We start from the raw sequence: 25313 nt of genomic DNA on the forward strand, positions 1-25313 counted from the left end.
GTGATTTCGAAGCTCTCCAAACTTCTTTCGTTCCTTTTTGATGAGGACACAACATCCTTTTTTTACGAAGAAAATGGGGCTTAGCATAGCTTTGGTCTTTGTAATGGATGCTGCAACATCTGTAGCATAGAAAACCTCCCATCTCACATTCTAATATTACAGAAGCTCAGAAATGATAGCACTGTTAAAATATAACTGTATCCAATGCAAATTTTAGCATGTTATACCTCTATTTCCAGTAACATAAAGTCCTTCTTTAAATGATTGACAATAATGCAATTGGTAATATAAAATCATGCAAGCACTGTTTAGCTTGCAATGAACTCACAGAAGCGTTGTGACGTTTAAAACCATGTAAGCAGACTTTGCCACGAGGCTGTCTCACTTTCCATGTTGTTGTACCACTGATAACCTTGCCTCCCACTGCATTGGTAATAATTAGTGTTGGTGTTCGAATTTGGGTCGTTCTTATATTCAACCCGAATATGGCTGTTCAAATTCGTGTAGACCCGACCCGAAAAAAAAACACATTCGACAGCAAAAATTCAGATAAAAAAATGTGTTTAAAAAAATAAAAATTAATGTTAAATTATTTTACTGAGTGTTTGTGTTTATTTAACTTTTTTTTTACAGGTTATTCTAAAATTACATGATATCTCTTAAGCTGCGTACACACTTGCAATTTTTGTCGTTGGAAAGGATCTTTCACGATCCTTTCCAACGACAAGGGACTGCACGATGCATGAACGGTGCTGTACATACAGCACCGTTCTTGCTCTATGGAGAGGGGAGGGGGAGAGCGACAGAGCGGCACCCTGCTGCGCGCTCTCCCCCTTCCCTTGCATTAGAATCGGTCGTCATCCATCGTCCGTGGATCTGCCAGGACGGTCGTTCGGACGATGGACGACAACGACTGTACACACGGCAGATTTTCGCCCGATATCTGGCCAATGCTGATTATCGGGCTATAAAAATCTGACGTGTGTACGGGGCTTTACTCTGTAACACACTTTTCAGCACATAAATATTATGATACATTTGTTAAATTTTTCTTGTATCAAGTTTGAGAAAAATGTAACAAATGTATCATATTATTGTGCTGGAAAATGTGTTGCAGAGTAGGAGTTACTTGCGGCGCATCTTGCAGACGCAGCGGCAATCATTGAGAAGAGTGTGCGATCCCCGGGGCACTATAGGTTAATTATAGAAGCTTATCTGCAGTTCACTTCCCACGGTCACATGACTGTGGGCACTTTGCGATCACAGCTGTGACTACAGGCGATCCCCGGGCACTAAAGGTTGAATGCAGACAAGTTTCCCCATTCATCACATCTAGTGCCCTGTGTTCTTGGATAGAGAAACTCTACCCAGAACACATACTACTAGCAACAGCAATCAGGTTCGCTGTTGCAGTCCTGTAGTATGTGTTCCTGGATAGAGTTTCTGATTGCTTTTGCAGCCCTTAATAGTCCCTAAAAATAACCCCAATTCTCCCACCAATGACTTCAATGGTGTTCAAATTCGGCATTCGATCACCCAAACAATATCTCACCATTCGATCAAATAGCAGTCGAATTGAATAGTCAGATATTCAACCAACACTAGAAATGATCACATACCTAGTGGGACCTCTATTACCAGTAAAGTGCCAAAGGAAAATAGATAAAAGAAGCCTTACATCTAGTCCAGTGTTTTCCAACCAGGGTTCCATGGAACCCTAGGATTCATCCAGAGGTTTCTATAAGTTCCTTGAGCAATGAGCAGTTTGTGCTTCTCAGGTCAGTTTAATGATCTATTTGGCTATCTGTAAGAGTTGCAATCTTCCCAATGGCTGGCAATAAAAGAGGGATTCTTCCTTTTGATCACCACACTAATGTACTGAGAGCTGTGATATAGTAGATATAGAAGGGGTTCCCTGAAGACCTGAAAATTATTACAAAGGTTCCACTATGTTAAAAAAGTTGAAAAACACTGATCTAGAGAATATGGGAGAAAAAAAAATAAACTTTGGCCAGAGGGACAATAGTTTTGTGCAGTATGGACCACATACAATGCTTTTCATGTGTGAGTTGTGTAGCTATATCAGCAGTTTGCTGCAGATTCTGCCTATGGCATGCCCTGTGCTTAACACAGTTTGGAATCTGCATGAGTGAACACTGGAATATTCTCAGTTCTCCACAATGTTCTAGGAACAAACAGGTTTTTCCCTTTTTTGTGATTCATTTTAGCTTTCCTTTTTTTCTCTTTCTTTTTCTTTCGTTCAGTTTTGCTGACCTTTTGCTGATATTTACTCAATCCCATATCAACACTGCTACAAAGGGAAATGTGGATTATTCTTGCTTAATGATTGCAGATGGTAGTGGGTTTAGCAAGACAACTTGATTCTATGATATCCAAACAAAACCTTAAAAGTTGTATTATTTCCTGTAAAGCTTGTGTTAAATTGTATATTTAGGAAAAAATAAATGTAAGTTATGTGAACACTTCTGTTTTGCAGTATATGTACCTGCTTTTTCTTGTGTAGTCTTTTGAACACAGTTTATTCTCCAAGCATGTAATGCAATATCCCATAATACATGCACCAAAAAGGTCAGTACACTTTTTTTAGCAAGTTGGTACATTACAACTTATGGTCATTCTTTACCATGCATTGTAATGCAAATAATTGCTAAAGAAGCACTGCAGTGCCACAGAACTGTATGAATTCAGCTTGGTTTCTGGATTCCGGATTTGATTTTGGATTTCTAGATTTACTTATGTGTAATTTTATGCCACTAATATACCAAAATCAAAGGGGCAGAGCTGGTTCTATATTGCACCAATTGCCAATAAGGCAGAATCATAGGGACCTGCAAAGTTGTAAGCAAAAAAGAAGGAAGTTCTCTGCAAAGACTCTATCATTTTAACTCCATCTTTGGATAGTGTTGTAAGATTTAAACAGCACTATACTTGCTGTTTAAAGTAGTCCTGCAGCAAGGTAATAGACTGTCGAGTATTTTCAATCCTTGAAAAGATGTACTCAAGCTTTAAAACAAGCCTTTACTGTTCTTTGTAACCACAGGTCCTGTAGAAAAGTTCATTTTTAAAGTTCACAAGCATTGAAATTCCTATTGTTTCTACTAGGAGGAGGATCTAGGCAAATGACCTAAAGGGGTTTAGTGGGGTGGGAATGGTTGGAAACACTGTGCCCTCACTTTTTCGGGAATGGGCGCGCGTTTACAAAGAATTCTTTGGTGGTTCGCGGCACCGGTATATCCCCCTGCGCTTTGTTTGGATCAGGGGAAGGACCCTGATGGGGGCTGGGTGCACCGGCCAGAGCCGCAGACCATGTCTCCCGTATGGATTGCAGGCTCAGGGAGGTGGTTGGGTTGTCTCTCTGAACACAACCTGCCCACTCTCCCATCTCATGTCTGAGCGGGTTCTGGTATCATGACATCAATCGGGGGGATGTTTCTTCCCCTTTGAGTGACACATAGGCAGGGATGTGATGGGGCGGGCACATTTACATAATATTGATGCACATGCGTGCTCGCCATGGACAGTACCATGCCCCCTCTTCTTTTTTTATGTTTACCCCCCTGCCTACCAGCTTTCTAATGTAAGCAAACAGAAGGTGATGTAAACTGTTTAGAAATTTACAGCTAAGGGATTGTAAAAGACAGTTTTGCAGCAACTAAGATTGAGTACAGGAAATACAAACAAATGGTATGGTTTCTCATCTTGTGCAAGACCACTGTGGACACTAGAAAACCACTTTCAAGTGTTCCAGAAATGTTTGTGGTTGAAATAGGATTCCCTATAAGCAGTAACCTCACCACAAGTAGAAATCCCTGTAAACAAGCCCAATAGGTCTCCACTTGAGGATTATATGGTTGCCGGTATTGACGTAATTGTTGTATGTTTTAAAGTTAATTAGCTTCTGAATATGAAAATAGCTTAGTTGCCTTAGATTGTCTACAATCTTTCTTTTAATGAACCTGATTTGGTAAATTTAGGGGTGACATGCTTCTTCCTGTTTCATACTATTGTCCAGACAATATGAAAGGCAGGGATAGGCAGTTTTACTGTCCAACAAAAAATATGTTAATTGAATAGGCAACCGCCCAAAGCTATCAGCATTTCTTCAATAAAGCAATGGTCAACTCATGGTCTGTGTACCTACCAGGAATAAAAATTCACAAATTTTTAAGTGGTGTTGAAGTTTATTTTTTCAAGCATGGATTGTACAGTGGCATAAAGTTAAATGATGTAAAAGATCTTCTATATATTTGGTCATTGTATATAAACAACTGGGCTTGCAATGTTGTACATGTGCCACTAAGGTTTCTTAACAATACTTGGTAAGCGGCTACAGAATTTTTAGGTTTAGTTAGAATAAAGCCTAAAGAGTCAGCTCTGCACAGATTTTTATAAATGTAAGCTGAATGGTGGCCAGGGATCACTCTCTGGGCCTGATTTATTAAAGCTATCCAAGGCTGGAGAGGATTCACTTTCACCAGTGAAGTTGGGTGATCCAGCAAACCTGGAATGGATCTGGTCCAGGATTGAAAGCATTTGCTAATAAATAGCAAATAGCATCTTTTAAGAAATCCATTCCAGGTTTGCTGAATCATCCAGGTTCCCTGAAGAAAGTGTATCCTCTCCAGCCTTGGGGAGGTTTAATCAATCAGGCCCTCTGTCTCACTCTTCCATGTGAGAACCTGCTGATGGGTAAAAGGCTGACTACTAACTGAATGTTTAAAAGGTACATGTGCTGTTTTAGGACACCAATTATGGGGCACCATTTAAATCCAAAACTAACATAAATTTAGTTAGCAGATCGGAAAAGCATGTGTTTTGCTTGATATATTACATGGAATGGCTGTACAAAGTTCTCTGCTTTGAACTGTGTGTGTTTACTGCCTTGTTGAATAAAAGAGCCGGATAAACCTCATGTATCTCATGTACAGTTACCACTGCCACTACCAGTCAAGCCTGTCCCTTTTACATTAAATATATGAATATATTTAGCAACTGGCCCACAACCGGCAAAGTAAAAGTCTTGGTACACTTTATGGTGAAAGTAGAAATTAATTAGGCTCCCTTGCATTTCATATTCTGTATTTTACAATATTGATGTTCTCCTAGGACGAGAGCTCAACCAGATCTACAGGAGGCTGACTAATTTATCTAATACTTCTGACCTCCTGTTTGCCAAAGCAATCATTTTTCACTAGGTGTGACAAGTATTAGGTCATCACACTATTAAGGAGCATTTATGTTTCAGGAGGATTAGTAATACCAATTATATTTAGTAGGCACTAGGCAATAAACGTGCATAGCACTTATTTTAGGCTAATGAGCTGAAACTTAACTTCAGTTAGTAATTATACTGTCACATATTGTAATAGTAAAATGAGGCTTGTTTATGGGGAGTGTTAATCATAAGGAATCTTTTACAGAATCTATAATCATGTTGCTCGCAGCTTAAACCTAGAAATTTAAGAAAATAAAGTTATGATAAAATACTTTTACAGTTGGCAAATATTTTGATATATAGTTGTTTCTACTTTAACTTGTAGCATAGTGAGGCCAAATTTAGAGTAAATTTTGCAGCATTTCCCTCCATTCTACCTGGTGGAAAAAGATTTGCAAAGCTTTACTTGAGATCCAGGTCTGGAGTAGTGTTGGTGTTCGAATTCGGGTTGTCCCAATATTGTACCCGAAAATAGTGGGAAGACCCAACACGAAAAACACGGAATTCGACTTTGCAAATTCTTGGTAAAAACATGTTTTAAAAAAAAAGTGAACTCCAGATGAACTCTTAATGGAGTTTCTCCATTGGGAGTTCATCTGCAGTTCAGTTCCAACGATCACCGGGTTGATAAGTACAGCCCGGTGACCGTGGGAACTTTGCAGTCACAGCTGATTGGAGGAAGCACGCAATTTCTTCCAATTAGCTGTGACTGCAGATGAACTGCTGTTCCGTATGTGTTGTTGGATAGAGATTCTTTATCCAAGAACACTGTTTTCATGCATTGAGCAGCTCTATCCAAGAACACTGTTTTCTTGCATTGAGAAGCTCTATCCAAGAATCTCTATACTACAGTTACGCTAGGGCTACAAAAGCAATCAGGGGAGCGGAGCTGACAGCTCCGCTCCCCTGATTGCTTTTGCAGTTCTACATAGTCCCGAAAAAACCCTGAATACCCCCCCTCCCCACCTACAGACTTTAATAGTGTTTGAACTTGGCGTTCGATCATCCAAAAAATATCAGGCTATTTGATCAAATAGCTGCCGAATTGAACACTAGTCTGGAGTGTATTGGAAGGACAGGGTGGGCCAAACACTCTTTCCCTTTCCCAGGCCAGGATTTAGAGCTGGCTCTGGAGCACCTGCCCAATTCTAACAAAAGGGAACCTGCAGTTCAGACAGGGATGGAGTTGGAACCTGAGGTCAGGTGTGGCTCAGAAAGTGAGGTCTGTATGGCAAAATATTGGAAGAGCCCTGTATGTCAAGAAGCTATAGGAAGCCTGGGATCTGGGGGGGAGAAGAAGAAAGTATTTGTGTTGAGGGAGAGGGTCTGGTGGCATCCCTTTACAAACAAGAAAATCAAGTAAAGATTTAGTGACAAGATGGTTTGATGGAAAAAGTTCCAATATACTAATAACTGTATGACTGCAATTTTGATAGATTATGATCAATAAATGCAAGCCAGAGAAGCTAATGTGACCCCTGAATATCACAAATAAAATTCAATAATTCCTAAAAGGAAACCTGTGCTAAAAGATGGGGTTGTCATAGTGAGGATTATTCTGACAATGGTCGAAATTCAGATGATCATATGATGTCATATGACTGGTGATCTGCAAAGTTTTGGTAAGTTAGTAACTTCGACATAGTTGAACTTTCAGAATCTCCCTGACTGGCAAACAACTAGCATTTTCTGAGAAATATATTAGCAATTGTAATCTTAATATTCTCGCAATAGGCATTTTCTTAACATTGAAACACTCACATGCTTTCCAATTATTTTAAACTATGGTACTATCATAAAGCATACCTGAAAGTAATCACTGATGGGACCTAAAAAATGTGCATCATAAACAATCTTCATTTAGTTAAAAATATTGTTTTCAACCTTTGGTATATCCTTACCACCCAACTTCAAAATATCTGAAAAAGGGACACCCAAGGGTGTGCGGGTTGTGGCAGAAATTACTATATTGCAGTGAATATTGGGTTGGGATAAAGGGCATGGTTAAATAAAGTCTATGCCCACCATACATATATACACTGCAGTCTGTGTACCCACAAAATAACTGTTAGTTACTGAGCTGTGACAATCTTACACACAGAAACCTAAAGGATAATTTGAAAAAAATACTAATATTAAAATAATTGCAAACTTCCCAGACACATTTTGGTCAGAATTAAATAGATAATTGTATTATTAATAACATGTTTTAATGGTTGATGGGCCTGTGCAGGTGATATCGTGATGGTTGGTGGAGGTGCAGGCTGTCCCCCTTTCATCTTTGCATACAAACCCCTCTTCACATCTTTCTCTGTTCATTGCTAGTTCTGGTGTTTCATGAACCCTGCAACATTACATGGCCTGAGACTCTTCTTTTACAGTCATTGAGTGTTGTAGAGAATGGTGTGATCCTGCTTTTTGGAGCAATTATCATTCACACACTGGCATAGAAAAAAGAAGATCGAAGGGGACCCATGATGTCATGTGATCAGATAACAGATGTATTAAAAAGGGTAAATAAAAGGTTTTAACAATGGTTCAATGGAGGGAGGGGAAACGGATACAAAAATCAGATATCGGCTAAAACCTTTTAGATATATTAGTATAAAGCAGGATGTGAGCTGTTGCTCCCTAAATCTGTACCAATAACACTTTTGATTATAACCACAGACTAGCAAATTTTAATATGTTTACTTGTAGCCTGCAGTGATTCAGTCATTCACTCTTGTGTGTATGCGGGCAGTTTGGTGACATATGTGGATTATACTTTACACTGGCATTATTAAAATATGCTTATTATTTATGTGTTTAAAATAATTTTATTAGAGCTTTAACATGACAGTCAGTTTAGGAATATCAACAGAATTTTAAAACGTGCAGTAATTCATATTAAGGGAGTTGACTGTTTTTATGCAAGGTAATTATATGTTGAATAAATGATCAGGATGCTGTATCCTGTTTGGCAGACTAATAAATCATGTGCTATTAATACCTAGAAAAACAAAGGAAGCATACATCACTGTGAAAAAAAAAATTTTTTTCAGGTGCAGACTGTGACTCTTTTGCAATGCGTAGGTCCAAATGGGGCTTTTTTCCTGTATGATCAGCCTGACCCCTGAGATGGGAAAGCTTCCCCCCCCCCCCCCTTTTTTTTCTCTGTTTCTTCCTCTTATTCTTCCCTTTCCCCGCTCAGTTCCCTCCACTTACCCCTACCACACCCTTTTGCTGTGTTACTGCCCAACGGACAGCCCTTTTATAGATGGTCAGGGTTTGTACAATTTTCTCTTTTTGTGTCCTTTTATTCTACACCCAATTCTCAGCACATGTAAATTTTACACCTATTTACACCGGGATTCTGTGGTTTGCACTGGCAAAATGAGAGATGTTGCATTTGTGCGCAATGAATCCAAACACGCTAAATTGCATCTTGTGGCAGAGTACAAGAATAAAGCCAGCCTTCCATACAAATGGGTGATCTTCTGCTTTACCAGCCTCCTGGTACTCCAGATTTTGGAAAATATGGGCTTTAAAATAACTTAATAAGGCAGCACAGAGGCTCAGAGTTTAACACTCTGGCCTTTGCAGCGCTCAGTCCGAAGTTCAAATCTCAGCCAGGCCACTATCTGCAAGGAGTTTGTAAGTTCTCCCCATGTTTGCATGGGTTTCCTCCCACATTCCAAAACATGCAGTTAGGATAATTGGCTTCCCCTCAAAATTGTCCTTAGACTGTAATAAAGACATATGACTCTGGTAGGGACATTAAATTGTGAGCACCTTTGAAGGACAGCTGGTGACATGACTATGGAGTTGCACTGTAATGCGCTGCCTCATATGTCAGTTCTATATAAATACTGTATAAAAATAATAATACTTATATTACTCTAGACTTCATTCCATCTACCCACTGTCTTACATTTTGCAAATGATGAGCTAAAAATTACTTATAATCAGGGCCCATCACTACTGTCTCCTGGGCACCCTACATTCTCCAAGTATTTCTGGTACCCAGAAGAAGAAGTGATATCATCAGCATCTCCCAGAAGCCAGAAGTAATGCAAATAATTTTTATAGCTTTTATTTTGAAAAGTTTAAAGTGCCTGGGAGCAGAGGAACACCAATGCTTGCTAAAAGCAGTGGTCATGGTATGAATCCAACCTGAAAGCCTGGTGTAATATTTGAGGATCTTTTCAATGAATACCTTAACATCAAAGACATCTTGTGGGGTGAAGGAGCGTGTGTTTTATGGCTGCATTTTTTATTGTAATATATAAAGAAAATACGTAGCAAAGTGAGGTTGGTACATGAATTCATTACAACACGTAATAATGCATAGGACTAGGAGACAAAATGACAGCTAATAGCAACCACAATGTAAGGATCCAGTAAAGTGCAGTAGGGAGGTAACAGGTTAGAAGAGTTTTGCCATATATGAGAAGAAGGACTCTTTAATGACCAAGACAAACTCTGCAGTTCTTTCCTTTTGCATATCAAAGCTAGCCCCAGATATCATCAGCTTGCTCCAGAAGTTAATAAATGTCTAGGCTCCATAAAGTTTTTTTTTGTGCTTTGTTTGTGATTAACTCACAGTAAGGATTTTATACAGTAACTGACACCATGCTGCCTAATATTATGTTGTGACAAACATCTGTCCTAACTGCATTTATTAAAATATTGTACCTATTCCATCTTACATACAAATTCAGCTTAAGTTCAAACCCACAGTCCCTATTCCATATGTAACCCGAGGACTACGTGTACTGGGATGACCCACTATGGTAAAGTAGAGCACCCATGGAGTGTCAGTAACCCAATGGAGTGGCAGTTATTGGGGGTATAGGTGAAAGGTTCTTTTGTGCATTAATCCCAGGAGAAAGGCAATTTTTGACCCTGTGGATGTTTTTTTTTAAATCTATCTTACTGCTTGTTAACAATTTTTAAATCGATTAACATCCATAGTCTGGGCAGGTCTGCTTTTTGTACATTACCATGTGTCCGGTAACACACCCCAAAACAATACAGTGCAGTCCTTCTCTTTCAAGGTTACAGGATTCTTAAAACAATGATAATTAAAGATACGGCATCAAAATCTGAAAGTCACAACAATATCACTTTCAGTATAACTTGACTATAAAATATGTACATGCACTATGGTTTCTGTTTAAACTCACACATAAAAGCCTATATTATCATGCTGTAATTCAGGGGAAACATTTAGCCCCATGTGGAGTTCATCTTGAAATTCTCATTTGAATATGGAAAAACAAGTGTATACACATTTGCACACATTAATCATAGCAGGGATCTAAGCTCAGTCTGCTATAACAAAGGCCTTTTAAAAAGTTAATGGTCCTATTCATTCAATTATGAAAGAATTACTTCCCTAGAAGTGCTTTTCAATATACACACTCCATGCAGCCGTGATATTAATCACTAAAACCGTAAAGCAAAATAAGGATCTTAGAAAATCCAGTCTTTTTTTTCATTGTATCTATAGTGATAGTATTATTGTAATCGTCCTGTTGAATCTTAGCATTTAAAGAGTACAATATTTAAAGTGCAATTCATGATATGCCTAACATTTAAACAATGTGTAGTGGGATTATAATAAAGCAGCTGCTACCATATTAAAATGGACTTTTAATAATAAATTGAACATTCCCTTAACATTTTCTCAGCTGATACTATTAAATAGGCATTAGCCTCTTAAATTCCCTTTTTATGTATTTCAATATTCAGGACTCTTTGCAAAGGGATTACATTTACTGCATAACAGTATAACAGGTGAAATCCGTTTAAGTTATAATAAATGTTGCAGATATTTGAAGATAAAAAGAAAATGTGATTATTAGGTGATTAGATATATAAAGGTTTGGTTTTATTTTAATATTATGGGATGGATATAGAGTGGAGATTTATTTCCAAAAGTGCAGATTGGTTTTTTGTACTACCAGTGTAAAAGGGTCACTTTACTCAAAACGGCTGTTCACTCATTCATGAATCCTCGCAATTAATGGACAGAATGCACCAAGGTTAATTTGTTCTTAGGATTAGTTCACATATATGCATTGCGGTAACAAGGACAGTATAGTGCAGGGTGCCCAACAGGTGGATCGCGATCTACCGGTTGATTGAAAAGGCAACGCAAGTAGATCGCAGAGCCCTGCCTTTCAAAATAAACTCTACCGCAGGCAGGAGTTAATAAGTCGAAGTTTTTTTTTGTTGGTAGATCACTTTGACTTGGTCATTTTAAAAGTAGCTTGCAAGCCAAAAAAGTTTGGGCACCCCTGGTATAGGGCATTGTATTGCAGTGCACAGCAACTAAGTCTCTCCTTTGGTGTGCAGGTTTCATCGGAAGTGCCAGTGCCGTGACTCATGAGAAAAAAAAATTTCATTATTAATCCAGTCATTTAGGGCATAGCAACACATTGCTTGAGGTGGCTATCCAAGTGCTGAACCCCTTGTACTTAAGAGACTCTTTAAATTTCAGTGACCCTTTGTTCCCCTGTCAACCATGTGCTCCAGTGGTCCTTGTGCTCCAGGACCCCAGTGTCTTTTATTCCTGCATTACTATCTCCACTTTTACTAAATGATGGTTCCTAAATACATTGGCCCATTGCTTGCCCTAATCCTTTTGCCAGTTGTCTTCATAGCTGCTATCTGCACCAACTGTGCCTGAGAGATGCAACTGGGTACAACTACCAAAATATTCCATGATTTGTTTTAGGATTCACTGGTGAAAATAAAGTGATGTGCTTACACTCTGGACTTCAGCCCTTTTTAGGGCTCACAATCTCACAATCTCAATTTGAGATAAAGCATCTCCCCTTTTGTCTTTACTGCCCCAGAAGGAATCACTAAATGGGGGCGCACAGCCTCCTGGGATATCTAGGTCACATATCGCAGGGGGCTTCGGACTGCTCCTCTGCATTTCGCAATGAAAAAAGAAAGTGATGATCTCACACGTGCAGTGAATTCGGTACTCTTTTTTTCATTTACAGCAATATAAGTCGCATAATTTTGTGCCTATGCAGTGTGAGATCGAGTGACATAGGCAGAAAAAGATGGAAGAAAATGGTGGTGCTGACATTTTCCCCACACTGGGCTGAAGAAAGAACCCAGGATGACACAGGACTGAACCCAGTCCTTGTGTGGCGAGATCAGGGGCTCTGCAGGACTAAAAGTAAGTGTTTTGTTTTTGTTTTTTTACTGACAGTTCCGCTTTAATAAGTCAGGCCAATTGTCCACAGTCTGGCTGTCATAAGGTCCTTTTATTTAAAAAGTTTGGGGACTTTGAAAAACTGAATAATAGCTACCGCTATCTCCATACAATATATGTAACCCATAAACAAATGTATGTAAACTGTACACATAGACAGTCCATGTTATTTGATTTATAATTCCTCTCTCCATTGGCCTGATTTATTGAAGCTCAACAAGGCTGAGGAGGATACACTTTCTTCAGGGAACCTGGATCATTCAACAAACCTGGAATGGATTTCTTAAAAGTTATTTGTTAGCAAATGTTTTCAATCCTGGACCAGATCCATTCCAGGTTTGCTGGATCCCACAGCTTCACTGATGAAAGTGTATCTTCTCCCGCCTTGGAGAACAATGATAAATCAGACCCATGTCTCTAAAAATTAAAAAAAAAATATGGTGTAGTATTCCCAATCTTTCAAAATTCTATCTTAATGATCCTTTGAAAAATAAAAGTTTGTTTAACTGTTAGGAGGTTTAAATCAAAATGTTAGAAAGTTATTGTACTTGTATTGGACATGTAGTCAAAGGAAAGTGATGAGTGGTAGGTGGTGAGCAATTGTAAGACCTAAGTCTGCTAACAGGAAACTAATAGGCAAAAGAGGTTGTATATTGGTTTAGGTGAATTACAGAAGAGCACAGTTACACAGATTTGTGAATGTGAAAAGGTAATTTTCAAAGATAATACTTATAAATACTAATCAACATCATTGCTTAAAGTTGCCCTGTTCAATTTTTGGGAACAGAACGTGCCAGAAACATAAACAACACTATATAAAAACATTCAACCGATAAGATCTTAAGCAAACGTTTACTCCCAAAATATTACATTATCTATATGTCTGGGATCTGACAGTAGTTCAGTTATACATTAACTGTAATAGGAAAGGTTTACCAGAAGAATAACCTTTACAATAGATGCCGAAGAGCCTTGACTTCTTACATACAAACACAGGGACATACCATAACATCCTCTCTAATCAGTCCAGTAGTATCACATGACAAAAGGGCATAGCACAGGAATGTTCTAGGGACTTGCACAACATAGGGCTCGTCTAATAATGGTCAAAGACCCGACAGAATAAATTGGTGAAATGCCACAGGTTCATCTATAAAAAATACAACAAGAGTATATCTATTGGGCAAAAATAATTATTCCTTTTACAAGACAAGATTCATATTGGCCTAACTATGAGGACTGATCCAAACTTCCCTGGCAGGCAAGGGGGTAATCAGGGAGCTGTGTTACTGACAGTCAGAAATGTTTTCAAAGTTCTCCAAGACTGGAGAGGATAGATTATAAAGGAAGAACTTGGGTGATCCAGCAAACCTGGAATGGATTGAAAACATTTGCCATGTAATAGGAAAATTAGTTTTAGGAAATCCATTCCAGGTTTGCTGACTCACTGAGGTTCTCCAATAATAGTTTAGCTTTTCTAGTGTTTGAGAGCTTTAATAAATTGGGCCCAATATGGGGTTGTTTTATTCTGCCTCTAGTAGCCCTACTGACCTAGGACATAGTCTGCCTTGGTTATGCATGAATTGCATTATATGCTCCTAACTTACCCACTGTTCCATCCCCACCTAGAAAACTGGTGGTGTATATCCAAGAAGAGATTTTCCAAGTTGTGGGAACGTTTTGCAGGTTTGAAAAAACAATTGCCCTTTTCTCTTATAAAATGTTTTACCTTTCACAAGTAGACATGATTCAAACTACAGGCTAAAGATACAGTAGATGGTTATTTCAGAGCAAATAGGTAGGTCCAAAGAGCAAACAAAATACCCAAACTCCACTGCAAACCAGCTCTAAAAGTTGCCAGCTTAATGGAATATGTCTAGTAACCCTACTATTGTCATGTTTCAGTTCAAAGTGTTAATTGCCCAGCTCTGACCTAAATGCAGGCTTATTTTGTTGCATGGCTTCCAGATGCCTTGCCTTAACACCACTGAGATCCCCCACCCTTTCTGTATGATTCTTGAAAAGTTGAGAATCCCAGCCTGAGTATTAAATCCAGGACGGTATCAGATTTGGGATCCTCAACTTTCTTGAATGCTACAGGATGATGTCACAGACACCTAGGCACCTTTACAGATGAACAGGTCCCAGCTGGGTCATTTAGTGCTGTACAAGCATTCTTAAAGTTGGAGCAAACCTTCTTAAAGAAGAACGAAGAACATGCTGAGCACTGTTTATTTTATGAGCTGCAGAGACTAAAGTCATCAATTTATTTTAAAAGTATACAAAAAAGCTGCCATAGACAAGTTTTAGCAAAACCACCAAACAAGAACTTACCAACCACTATTGACCATTTCTGCTTTAGAAGCAGAATCTGATTCAGCAAGTACTTCAGGTTGTGAAAGATGTTACAACATTCTGATTTTTCACTAGTGATTATTTTAGTTTTTTTTAGGATAGAGGATTTAAGATGGAAAGATGAGAGGTTACTATATAGCTCCTAAGCTAGACACATTGTAATGTTTCTTTGATTAGGCAATCGAATTGAAAAAAATCCTTAAAAACAATTTTACTTATGATATTTGGGTCATATTTACCTATAATAGGGAAATCAAAACCACATTGTTGGTTATAATAAATTTATCAATTAGATACAATGGTTCAATTGATTGTTATTCAGATAAGTTATTAAATAAGACAGTAAAATTAATACTTGCAGTTGAACATGTCATTAGCATTTTGATCAACAAAAGTTTTACCCCATCAATTGGCAATAGTCCTTGAAATGTGACCCTTCCATTATGGCTTAGGGCCCTCTTAAATTATTGAGTTATCAAGGTATGGAGCCTGGATTGCCAGGAAAAGTATTTATCCCTCTCTGTGGGAGAGCCCATGTTAAGGGACAGAGCTTCATCACTACAACCTGTTTATCAAATGGTTGTAGGGGACTGTGGTGGGGAATATTGGGGTCTGTAAGCCCCTATACCCTTACCCATTCCCATAAAGAGTTAAATATTACCCTAGAAATAGAGTTTATGTAAAATAAAAAAACTCATACATACATACACTTAACACATAAGTATAATTTAAAAAAAAATACTTTCTTTATAACCCTAGATGTAAACCCAATGTTAGTCTTGGTGTCCAGAATTGTAAATAACAGATTGATGAATCCGACTCACTGCCTTCCACCTTTACCATGACAGCTTCCCTGACAGGTGCTATATAAGTACAGAACTAGACAGTCATAATGATCTCCATCATCAATCACTCAAAAAAAATAATACATTTGTACAGCTTTGAAGGCCTATGTTATTTGAATAGTGCGTGTATTTTGTACAATTTTGTGTGATTATATTGTAGTCAGTGTCCTCATATTATAAAATAGAAGTTTTCAAATGGAATTTGTAAATAAATGAAATTATTGAAAAAGGATTATGACCAAGTAACTCTGGAAACAAATAATGATCAAATTATTGGGACGTTAGCAAGCTGGATCCCTATGATATTCATAAATTTTAGTTTTTTGTCCTATTGAAAAAATGTTCTCATGGGCCCACCTGACCCAACTCCAGCAATTATGGTTACAATACCAATGTTCAGGTGCTTTTCAAATAACTCAAAATGTGGTTGGTGGCTTTACAAACAAGTTTTTCCAACTATACTTTTATTTTGATACAGAACAACACCCTTTTTACATTTGTTTACTTTGACTGTGTTCCCGCAGCTCACCCTAGACAACCTCCCCTCTCCCCTTCCCAATTATATATCTCTTTATTTTTTGCTTGAGAACAATACATATGGTTTCAATACCAACCTATTTTTTGGGCAGGGAAACATATTGCCACCAGATATGGTAGTACATAAACATATACCTTTCTATAATTAAACTGCTGAGAACGAACAGATGATACACCTTAAAAATAGCAATGTTACACAAGCAGACCGACTTAAAGAACCTCCAGCCCTAAGATTACAGGTATATAACAAAGACATGTAACATATGTAGATATTATCCAGTAAAGCCACGACATCTATTGAAGAACAACAGATGTTGTGGCTTTAATATCCAGTGAAATGGGAGAATTAGCCACACCAAAAAGAAAATTTAATATGCATTAATTAGGAAACTGAGATTTTAAACAATTCACTTGTGCATGAGAAGGATGCAGATTCAAAGGGATAAATAAAGTATGATGCTGCAGTCTGTCAAAAGTAATGATAGACAGGAATTTAAATAAAGTCATGGGAAATACTAAAATATTAATTTCATACCGCTTCTAGAATACACTATTTTTTTTTTTTTTACTGTAATGGGCTTTCAAAATAAGGTATTAAAGCACAACTTACAGAAAGCATAATGTTTTAGGACAAGCATCATTTTGTGTATATAATTTACTTATTAGGGATGACTTCGGAGTGAAATGATGAAATTTGAAAACTGAAAGCTGTTGCTATGGTAAAATCAGCATCAGGTCAATTGTTCACCTTACTAAAAGCATTGTGAATGTGGTTGTCAGGGTAATACTACCCCTAACCTCTCTGGAACTTAATGTGGATGACCACCTGCAATAACGTGCAAGTATGCACTGCAAACTAGTAACATTACAGTAATTGAATGTTGTCTTGGTGTCACCTTTAATTCCACCCTCTTCTTCACACCCCACATTCAGAACATTCCCAGATCCTGCCATTGTACCACTTTAACCATATCAACCCCTTTCACCTGTATATAATCACTGACCTCATTCTGCCCTGTTAGCTTGGATTAAATCTTCTCTCTTCTCTCATTATCACTATTCATTTGACCCATTCCCCTCTGATCTTTTCAGTGCCAACTCCTCCACCCTGGCTACCACACTGACCAAACTATTCAACATCTCCCTTTCTACTGGTATCTCGTCCTCCACTTTCTAATATGCCATTATTCTCCCAATATCGAAGAATCCCAAACTAGATCCTTCCCTTTTTTTAGCTACTGTCCTATCTCCCTACTCCCATATGTTTCCAAACTTCTTGAGCACCTTGTCAATAAAAGACTTTCCGATTCCCTGAACAGTAACTCTCTCCTTGACCTGCTTCATTCTTAATTTTGACCTGCCCATTCCACCAAAACAGCCCTTACTAAAGTGACCAAATACCTCCTAAGAGCTAAGTCACCAGGCAACCTTTCCACTCTCCTTCTTCTAAATATTTCTTGATTTTGAAACTGTTGATTACCCCCTTCTAATCCAAATAATGAAATCCATTGGTATCAGTGACACTGCTCTCTTGGTTTGCTTCCTACCTGACTGCTCCTTTCAAGTTTCTTTCAATGGTTATTCCCCCTCTCCCACTCTCCTCCCTGTTGGTGTCCACCAAGGGTTGGCTGTTGGGCCGGTTCTCGTTTCTCTGTACACCTCCTCACTCGGTAGTCTCATTATCCTCCTTTGGTTTACAGTACCATCCGTATGCTGCTGACACTCCTCTTTTGCTGCCTCTCTTTGTAGTTTTCTACACTGGCTTCTATTTTACCTTGGAATCACATTCAAGCTCCTGTGCTTTGCCTTCAAATACTTTCACAGTTCTTGATCCACTTACCTTTCTGACCTGGTAAAAAAATACTCCCCTAGCCGCTCTCTTCGCTCCTCCAATGACCTACTAATGACTTCCTCTCCAATAACCTAACAGAGTCTATTATTAATATTAAAAATAAGTGTACCCCTTTGTTCTTCTTCTTTCAAAAAATCCTGTAAGAATTTATTTTCCCTTGTCTTATTGTCTCTCATGGCTACACAGCCTTTCTATGAAATCTTGATAGAGGCTTTTCCCACCTCCATTGGTCTGTGATAATGCAACTCCAATGCATGACATCCTGGATCTTACGTTCACTTATCCACGTCTGAGATTGTGAAGGCTGTACATATTCAGTAGACAATGCTACAAAAAAATGTTAGTAAAACCTTTTTTTCTTCTACCAAAAACTTTTTAGGGTAAAGTTATGCTTTAAAATGCAACCTTTCATAATATTGGCTTTCTTTCACAGTCATATTTAAAAATGTATGATATGTCTATGTGCCCAAAAAAAAGGACTCTACAATTTAATTATTTTGCATTTTTATATTATTAGTAAGCCTTTAAAGGAATCATTTTGAAATGTAATTTTTGTTTGAAGAATTGCAAGAATGGTAAGTGTGTGGAATGTAAGCATGAACAACACATCTACAGAAAGAAACTTTTGGCATCTCATTGTATGACTAACTGCCTTTGGTGAGTGGGAATGTTTCACCTGTTTTCAGTGAATACATTTTCTCACATCAGCTCAGATTGGTCAAAGAGAATAAGTACTTGCCAAATGACTTCTGAGCTTGATGCTTTGTGAAATACCATCAGCTGAACATCCGCTGTGGTCACTCACATCATCTGACAACCAAGCAGCATATTTGTCATGTAAGGGTACAATCATTGTCCAGCTGTAAATATTAGTTTTGTTAATTTTTTCAGTACAGTTTTCTTTGATGGTTCAATCTTTGTAATATCCTGATGCTGCAATTTCCTCTTTTACTATGTTTGTGCAATATACAGCTGTTATTTATAAATTACTGTTCATTAAATTTTCTTATGTGGGGGAAATAAGTATTGAACACATCAACATTTTTCTAGGGCTGTCGACATGAAATTTACAACCCAAGTAATCAACACATACAAAGAAACCAAAACAAATACGTCCATAAATTAGGTTATGTGTAATAAAAAGGAATGGCACAGGGAATAAGTATTGAATACATAAAGCATAGGAGGTGCAAAAATGCATTACCCTGCTGAAATCTGTCAGTCTTTGCAAAGTAATCCTGCCCCCTTTCAGTGCAAATTATTATTATCTTGTTTAGTCTTAATTGATAGCCTATCAAAGGTTTCTCATTACCAAGGTATCACACAAGGGCCCTGATTTATTAAAGCTCTTCAAGGCTGGAGAGGATACACTTTCATCAGTGCAGCTGGGTGGTCCAGATCCACTGTGGCTTTTGGAGAGCTTTATAAATCAGGGCCAAGAAGCATCTAATGGTGAGTGAAAGCAAAGAGCCCTCTCAAGACCACAGTTCACAGATTTTTAAGCTTCTGAATGTTCCAGTGAGCACTGTTGGGACCAATATCCGGAAGTGAAAAGAACATAATTTCACCCTAAATTGGCCACAACCAGGTGCTCCTAGCAAGATTTGTGACAGGGGAATGAAAAGAATAATCAGAAGAGTTGTCCAAGAGCCAAAGATCACTTGTGGAGAGCTTCTGAAAGACCTGGAATTAGCAGGTACAGTTGTTAAACATGTGACTAGTTTCTTCATACAGGAGGTATCTGAAGCTGTCATTACCAGCAAAGACTTTTCTACTAAGTATTAAATACCTTTCAGTAGCTGTGTTTAATACTTACACCCTGTGCCATTCCACTTTATTACATATAACTTCATTTATAGACCTATTTGTTTTGATTAATTTGTATGTGTGGAATACTTGGGTTGTTTCCGACATCTGGTGTAAATTTCAATGTCACTAGCCCCAATAGAAATATAGTTACAAAGGAAAACATTGACCTGTTCAATATTTATTTCCCCCACCGTGTAAATATGTGTATATATATATATATATATATATATATATATATTTATATTTATAGTGACATTGTTACTTTCTATAGACTGAAATAAAATATCATACTTTCCTCAAATCAGGATTGCAAGCTATGCAGACAATGCAGCTTTTCCATTGATTATGTGTGGTGAGCATTGTAACATGGGATGTGAAGTTTGTTAATGTTAAAATCAAAAGATGAGAATAAAAAAAAATATTGAAAAAAGAAAAGTATTGCAGCCATCAGATCTAAAAATAGGCTGCAAGATTGGTGGTGCAAACAGTGGGACAGGAGTACAATTTCTGTTCTTTACAGGAAATATCCCTTGTAAAAAAAACACTGTAGCTTTGAGATTGATTAAAGTATATTTATAATACTGCCAGTTATTAATGAAAAAGTCACCAGGTAGTAATTTTTAATATGATGTGTACATGCCATGTTTTTTCCTATCTTGTATTTTTGCTATAACAACAGTAAAACTTCAACAAGGGCCATCCAGAGTTCAGGAGATTTTCTATACATGATGTACTTTTCCAGTCCAGGTACAACGGTACAGAACACATAGTGAAGTCAAATACTATAGCATGTTTGTGCTGGATTAGCTACATCATTGTTTTTCTCAATGAAATTGCAAAAGTAGGTCTAACCTCAAACAGACGGTCACTCACCTGCCTTTGCAAATTTCCTTTAAAAAAAAACAAATAGCAAGTCCAATGGTTACACAGCCCAACTGTAAAAAAAAGCTTTATGTTATTTAGTTGGACTAGATTTAGATTATTCTATGTTTTAATGCTGTAGGGTTATATCTGTTGTTTGAAAATATCCACATTAGTTAAAAACAGAGTTACTAATATATCCCATTTGCTTTAAACCTGCACTCACCATTTTTGTGGCCAGTATGTACACTACCAGTTTTATTAATGTATAAATTGGACTTCTCAGATATTTTAAATGCAAAATTTAAGGTCTTTCGATCATTCATGAAGTTGGTTTTAATGGATTATCAGTGGCTTGACTTCTGTGCTAAAATCCCCTCAAACCACAACTCCTCTATTTAAACATGGCTGGGTCTAGACTAGCATTTGTCAACGGTACAGGTAACAGCTCCAGGGTACCTATTCAGAAGAATTCAATAATCTTTGACGGGTCTCTGCTGAAGAGTTCAAAGAACTATAGAAGGTAGAGTTTGAGTGGCAGACTAACACTAAGACACTGCATAAAAGCCTTAAAACTACACCACAACCAAATGCTTGTAGAAAAACAATTGAAACCACTCCAATTTGTTGCACTGTTTCACAGAGAAATGGGGCAGTTAAGGACTGGTTGACAGTGGCGAACCACATTAGTCCTGCTACCAAAGAATTTCCGTCTGAACTTAGCCTAAAGTTGCGTACACACTTCCAATTTTTATCGTTGGAAATGAACGACGAACGAACGACGATCGATTGGGCAAAAATCGTTCGTAAAAAAAGTAACCAATGACGCCGACGAACGAGGATAGTCGTTGGAAATGAACGACCGGACCGGCGGATCGGATTGGACGACGATCGTTGACCATCTATCGTGTGTACGGTCGTTCATTGATCGTCCATGGTCTGAGCATGCGCGGTGAACGAACGTTCGCTCACTTCCTGTGGTGCACGTCACTTCCTGTATCGTTCAATCGCATCTATCGTGTGTACAATATCTGCGAACGATCGTGTCGTTATCTGTATGTACAGGATCGGTGCTATACGAGCGTTCGCAGATATCGTGCAGGATCGTTCGTCGTTCTTTTACCAACGATAATAATTGGAAGTGTGTACCTAGCTTTAGTGTCTTAGTGGCCAACAGTGACACTCTCATTGGATGGGGGGATTGTGAGTGGAGTTTAAAAAGAGAGATATAAAAACAGTAACAAAATGGATCAGTTTCAGAGGGGCAAAGAGTTGGTGGGTAAAAAAGACAATGGTTGCCACTTCTTGCTGCTTGAGAAAAAGGAAATTCAGGCCAAGTTCAAACTGGTCAAGAGGTTGCGGTGTGGTTACCATTTCCTCATACAAGAGAACCACTGCTTCAGGGAAGGCGCTACATATAGCCTCTCCCTAAAGCAGCCCTATGGAGAGTCAAATGTGCAAACAATGATTCTATAAAAGGCAGGTGCCAGCTGCTGAGAGCCACATGGGATTTCTTAATTGCACGCAAGTTTGAGACACCCCCAAATCCTAAAAGCTGTCATAAAAGAAGCATGGAAGCTGCCACTTTTGATACTGCATTAAGAAATGGTCCATTTTTACATACATGTTCTTGGCTACTGTATAGAAGCAAAAAGGTAATCAAGAAGCCAGACGCCTAGCTTTCTTTTTTAGGAGGAGAGATCAGCAATGGTGGCCTCCATGGTTCTCCATGGAAATATTTACTTCCACGTTTTCCTTGTTTATGCATTAAGGCAAAAATATCTCAATATATATTCTCTTTTAGGTAAACAATACAAAGTTAAATAACATAGATAAATATATGTAAATTCAAGATTTTTGTCTACTGTCACATACTGTCGCCAGCTAAGGAAGGAATGCCAGGAGGGGGCGCTGGCAACATATGGGTGAGTTTAGGGGGCTTTGGGTAAAGTAACCATGTCCCTTTAAGGTTGGAAAGTTTCAGGAGGATGTTTGGCTGCATGTGCGATTTATTTTTCTAACATAACGTAAACGTAAAAGTATACAGTATCCATTCCGGTGCTACATATCTATCTGTTATGCTTATAAAGAACAGAATGGTTCAGCCATTGGTTCAACATTTATGGACTCAGTGGGTGTCTGAATGAAAAGTTTTGTAGTCTTTTTAGGGACAGCCTTCTCTAATTTTATATTTAACTTCTTTCCAGGCCAACCACCACATACTGTCCTTGACATAGCTAATGAATTGAAAGCACTGGCAGTGTGCCTTGGTTTATCAAGCCAATAAATAAAATGAACTTTGGTTTCATTAGAAAATTCCAGATTTTCTGCCTAGCTGAAAAACTGCTGGCGATGAGCCTCTGTGACACATTGGGCCTGATTTAGTAAAACTCTCCAAGGCTGGAGAAGATCCATTTTCATCAGTGAACCTGCAAAATCCAGGAAACCTATAATGGATTTCCTAAAAGTAATTTGCTATTTGTTAGCAAATGTTTTGAATCCTGAACTAGATTCATTCCAGGTTTGCTGGTTAACCCAAGTTCACTGTTGAAAGTGCCCAGTATCTTGGAGAGCTTTAATAAATCAAGCCCACTGAGTTTATTCTCTTCTTATACGATACTGTACTCATAATGTACTGCACATGCATCTCCTTATAAGATTTGAGATTTATTACCAGTGGACCAAACTCTAGGACCTTTGCACACAATTTCTGTATGATGCCTTAATATTGATACGCTAATATAATTAGCCCTGGAGGTTGTATGCATACACATCAAGACCTATTTGTTAATAACTGACCCTAAGGGTTATTTAGGAAAAATTTGCTGGCTGAGTGGTCTTGCTCTGGTATTGGGTAACCTGGTTGGAAAATATGCTTTCTTGAAACTGTTTTAGTGTAGGTTTGTGGCTTTTGATTGTCCTTGTTATTGTCTATTCCTCACATGTGGAAATTATCCATATTTGTAAGATCTGTCAGTATGTATTGGAAAGAAAAAAATCAGGTAACACTGAATTTACAGGCAACCATTGGATGATCAAAAAAAAAAATAGAACAACCTCCACCGGTCATTATCTCCATCTAATGAGGTGAAATTACCTAAAACTTGGTTATAGGGTGCTCATGGTGGCCGAACTACGAGACCCTTTAATGGAATCACCCTGGATTTACCATCATTTGCCTTGTGTCTTTAACACTGAATTTCTGTCTTTATGATGCCTATTCTCATCCCCCATAGTGAACGGGGGGGACTTCGGTGGTCCAGTAGGAGGCTTCTTGGGTTCCTTCCTACCATAAACCAAGTGGACTCTGGTAATTGGTCTCTCCAGTGCCAATTTCAGGTTTGAAAAGCTTTTACGCGATAACTCCCTGGTAGACTATATGTTATATTACTACATGCTTCATGCCTCTTTGTTTCCTCTGATTTAAAGTTTACATTTTGTGTACCTGACATCCCCCGATTATATTTGGGGTGCCATATTTCTAGTTTTTGTGTCATCTTGTTTTAAACTATTGACATGGTGAATTTCCTTTTACCATGTGGATTACTCTTTATATTAGGTTTAATTGGGCAATTGTTGGACTTTGCATTTCCTACTGCTAACTGGATAGTTGCAAGTGCAGGTGATTGACCTGTTATCATTTGATTTTAGAAACTAGATAAGCAGTTTTTGAAACTTTTGAAAATACTCATGTTGTCTCCTAAGTTCACACCAGTTTTATCCTTATCAGTATTTATCAGTTCAGTGGTACATTACTGTATTATATACATGTTTATGTTAAGTTAAATACAAGTATTTTAGAAGGTTTTTGAAAGACAACAAATGAGGCAGCTTTATTACTGCATAATTCAAACAAGATTTATTTCATTAAAAATAAATATAACCTATAAAAGTAATTTTTTTTTTCGATCTAAGGCTGTGTACACAATAACATTTTTGTTGCTGGGAACATTGCAGGTGAATGAACGAGCGCTGTACACATTGTAATGTTTTGTTCTATGAAGAAGTTGGGGGAGAGGAGAGGGCAAAACCCCACTGTGCTCTTTCCCATTGATTTGTACAGGGGTAGTACATGGATTTGTCAGGATAGATCCATGAATGACGTCAGGCAACTGCTGTACACATGTCAGATTCTCCCTTATCCTCTATGAATAGAATAAACCCTAAATGTCTGGTATAAAGTTTGCTAAGATGCTGTGTATCAAACAAATGCAATGTGCTTTCTTTTGAAAAGTATTATTTGTTGGTATCCTCCAGCCTAGCTTTAGTGGAGACTGGATGTGATTGCTTAGGGTGAGATTCCTAATTGGAGCCAAATGCCTGTGCACTAAGCATCAGCACAGATGGTTTGTTTCCTACAAGATTTACGCGTGAAGACAATACATGAGAGGTATTGAGAACCAGGGACGTGGGGCTTCTTTTTGATCTAGCCATAAACACACTTCCATTCCTAGGGTGGCAACTCTCATTCACCCTACTGCATCCATGCTATAACAGTACCAATGGTTTAGCACAGGTGGTGACTACACAAGATTGAAACCTTGTACAGGTATCAACATCTTTGTCGCTGCTCTGCTTATTTTCTGCCTAAGTACTGACCCA

Source organism: Pyxicephalus adspersus, chromosome 5 (genome assembly GCF_032062135.1).
Source record: "Pyxicephalus adspersus chromosome 5, UCB_Pads_2.0, whole genome shotgun sequence".
In the NCBI taxonomy this organism is placed as follows: domain Eukaryota; kingdom Metazoa; phylum Chordata; class Amphibia; order Anura; family Pyxicephalidae; genus Pyxicephalus; species Pyxicephalus adspersus.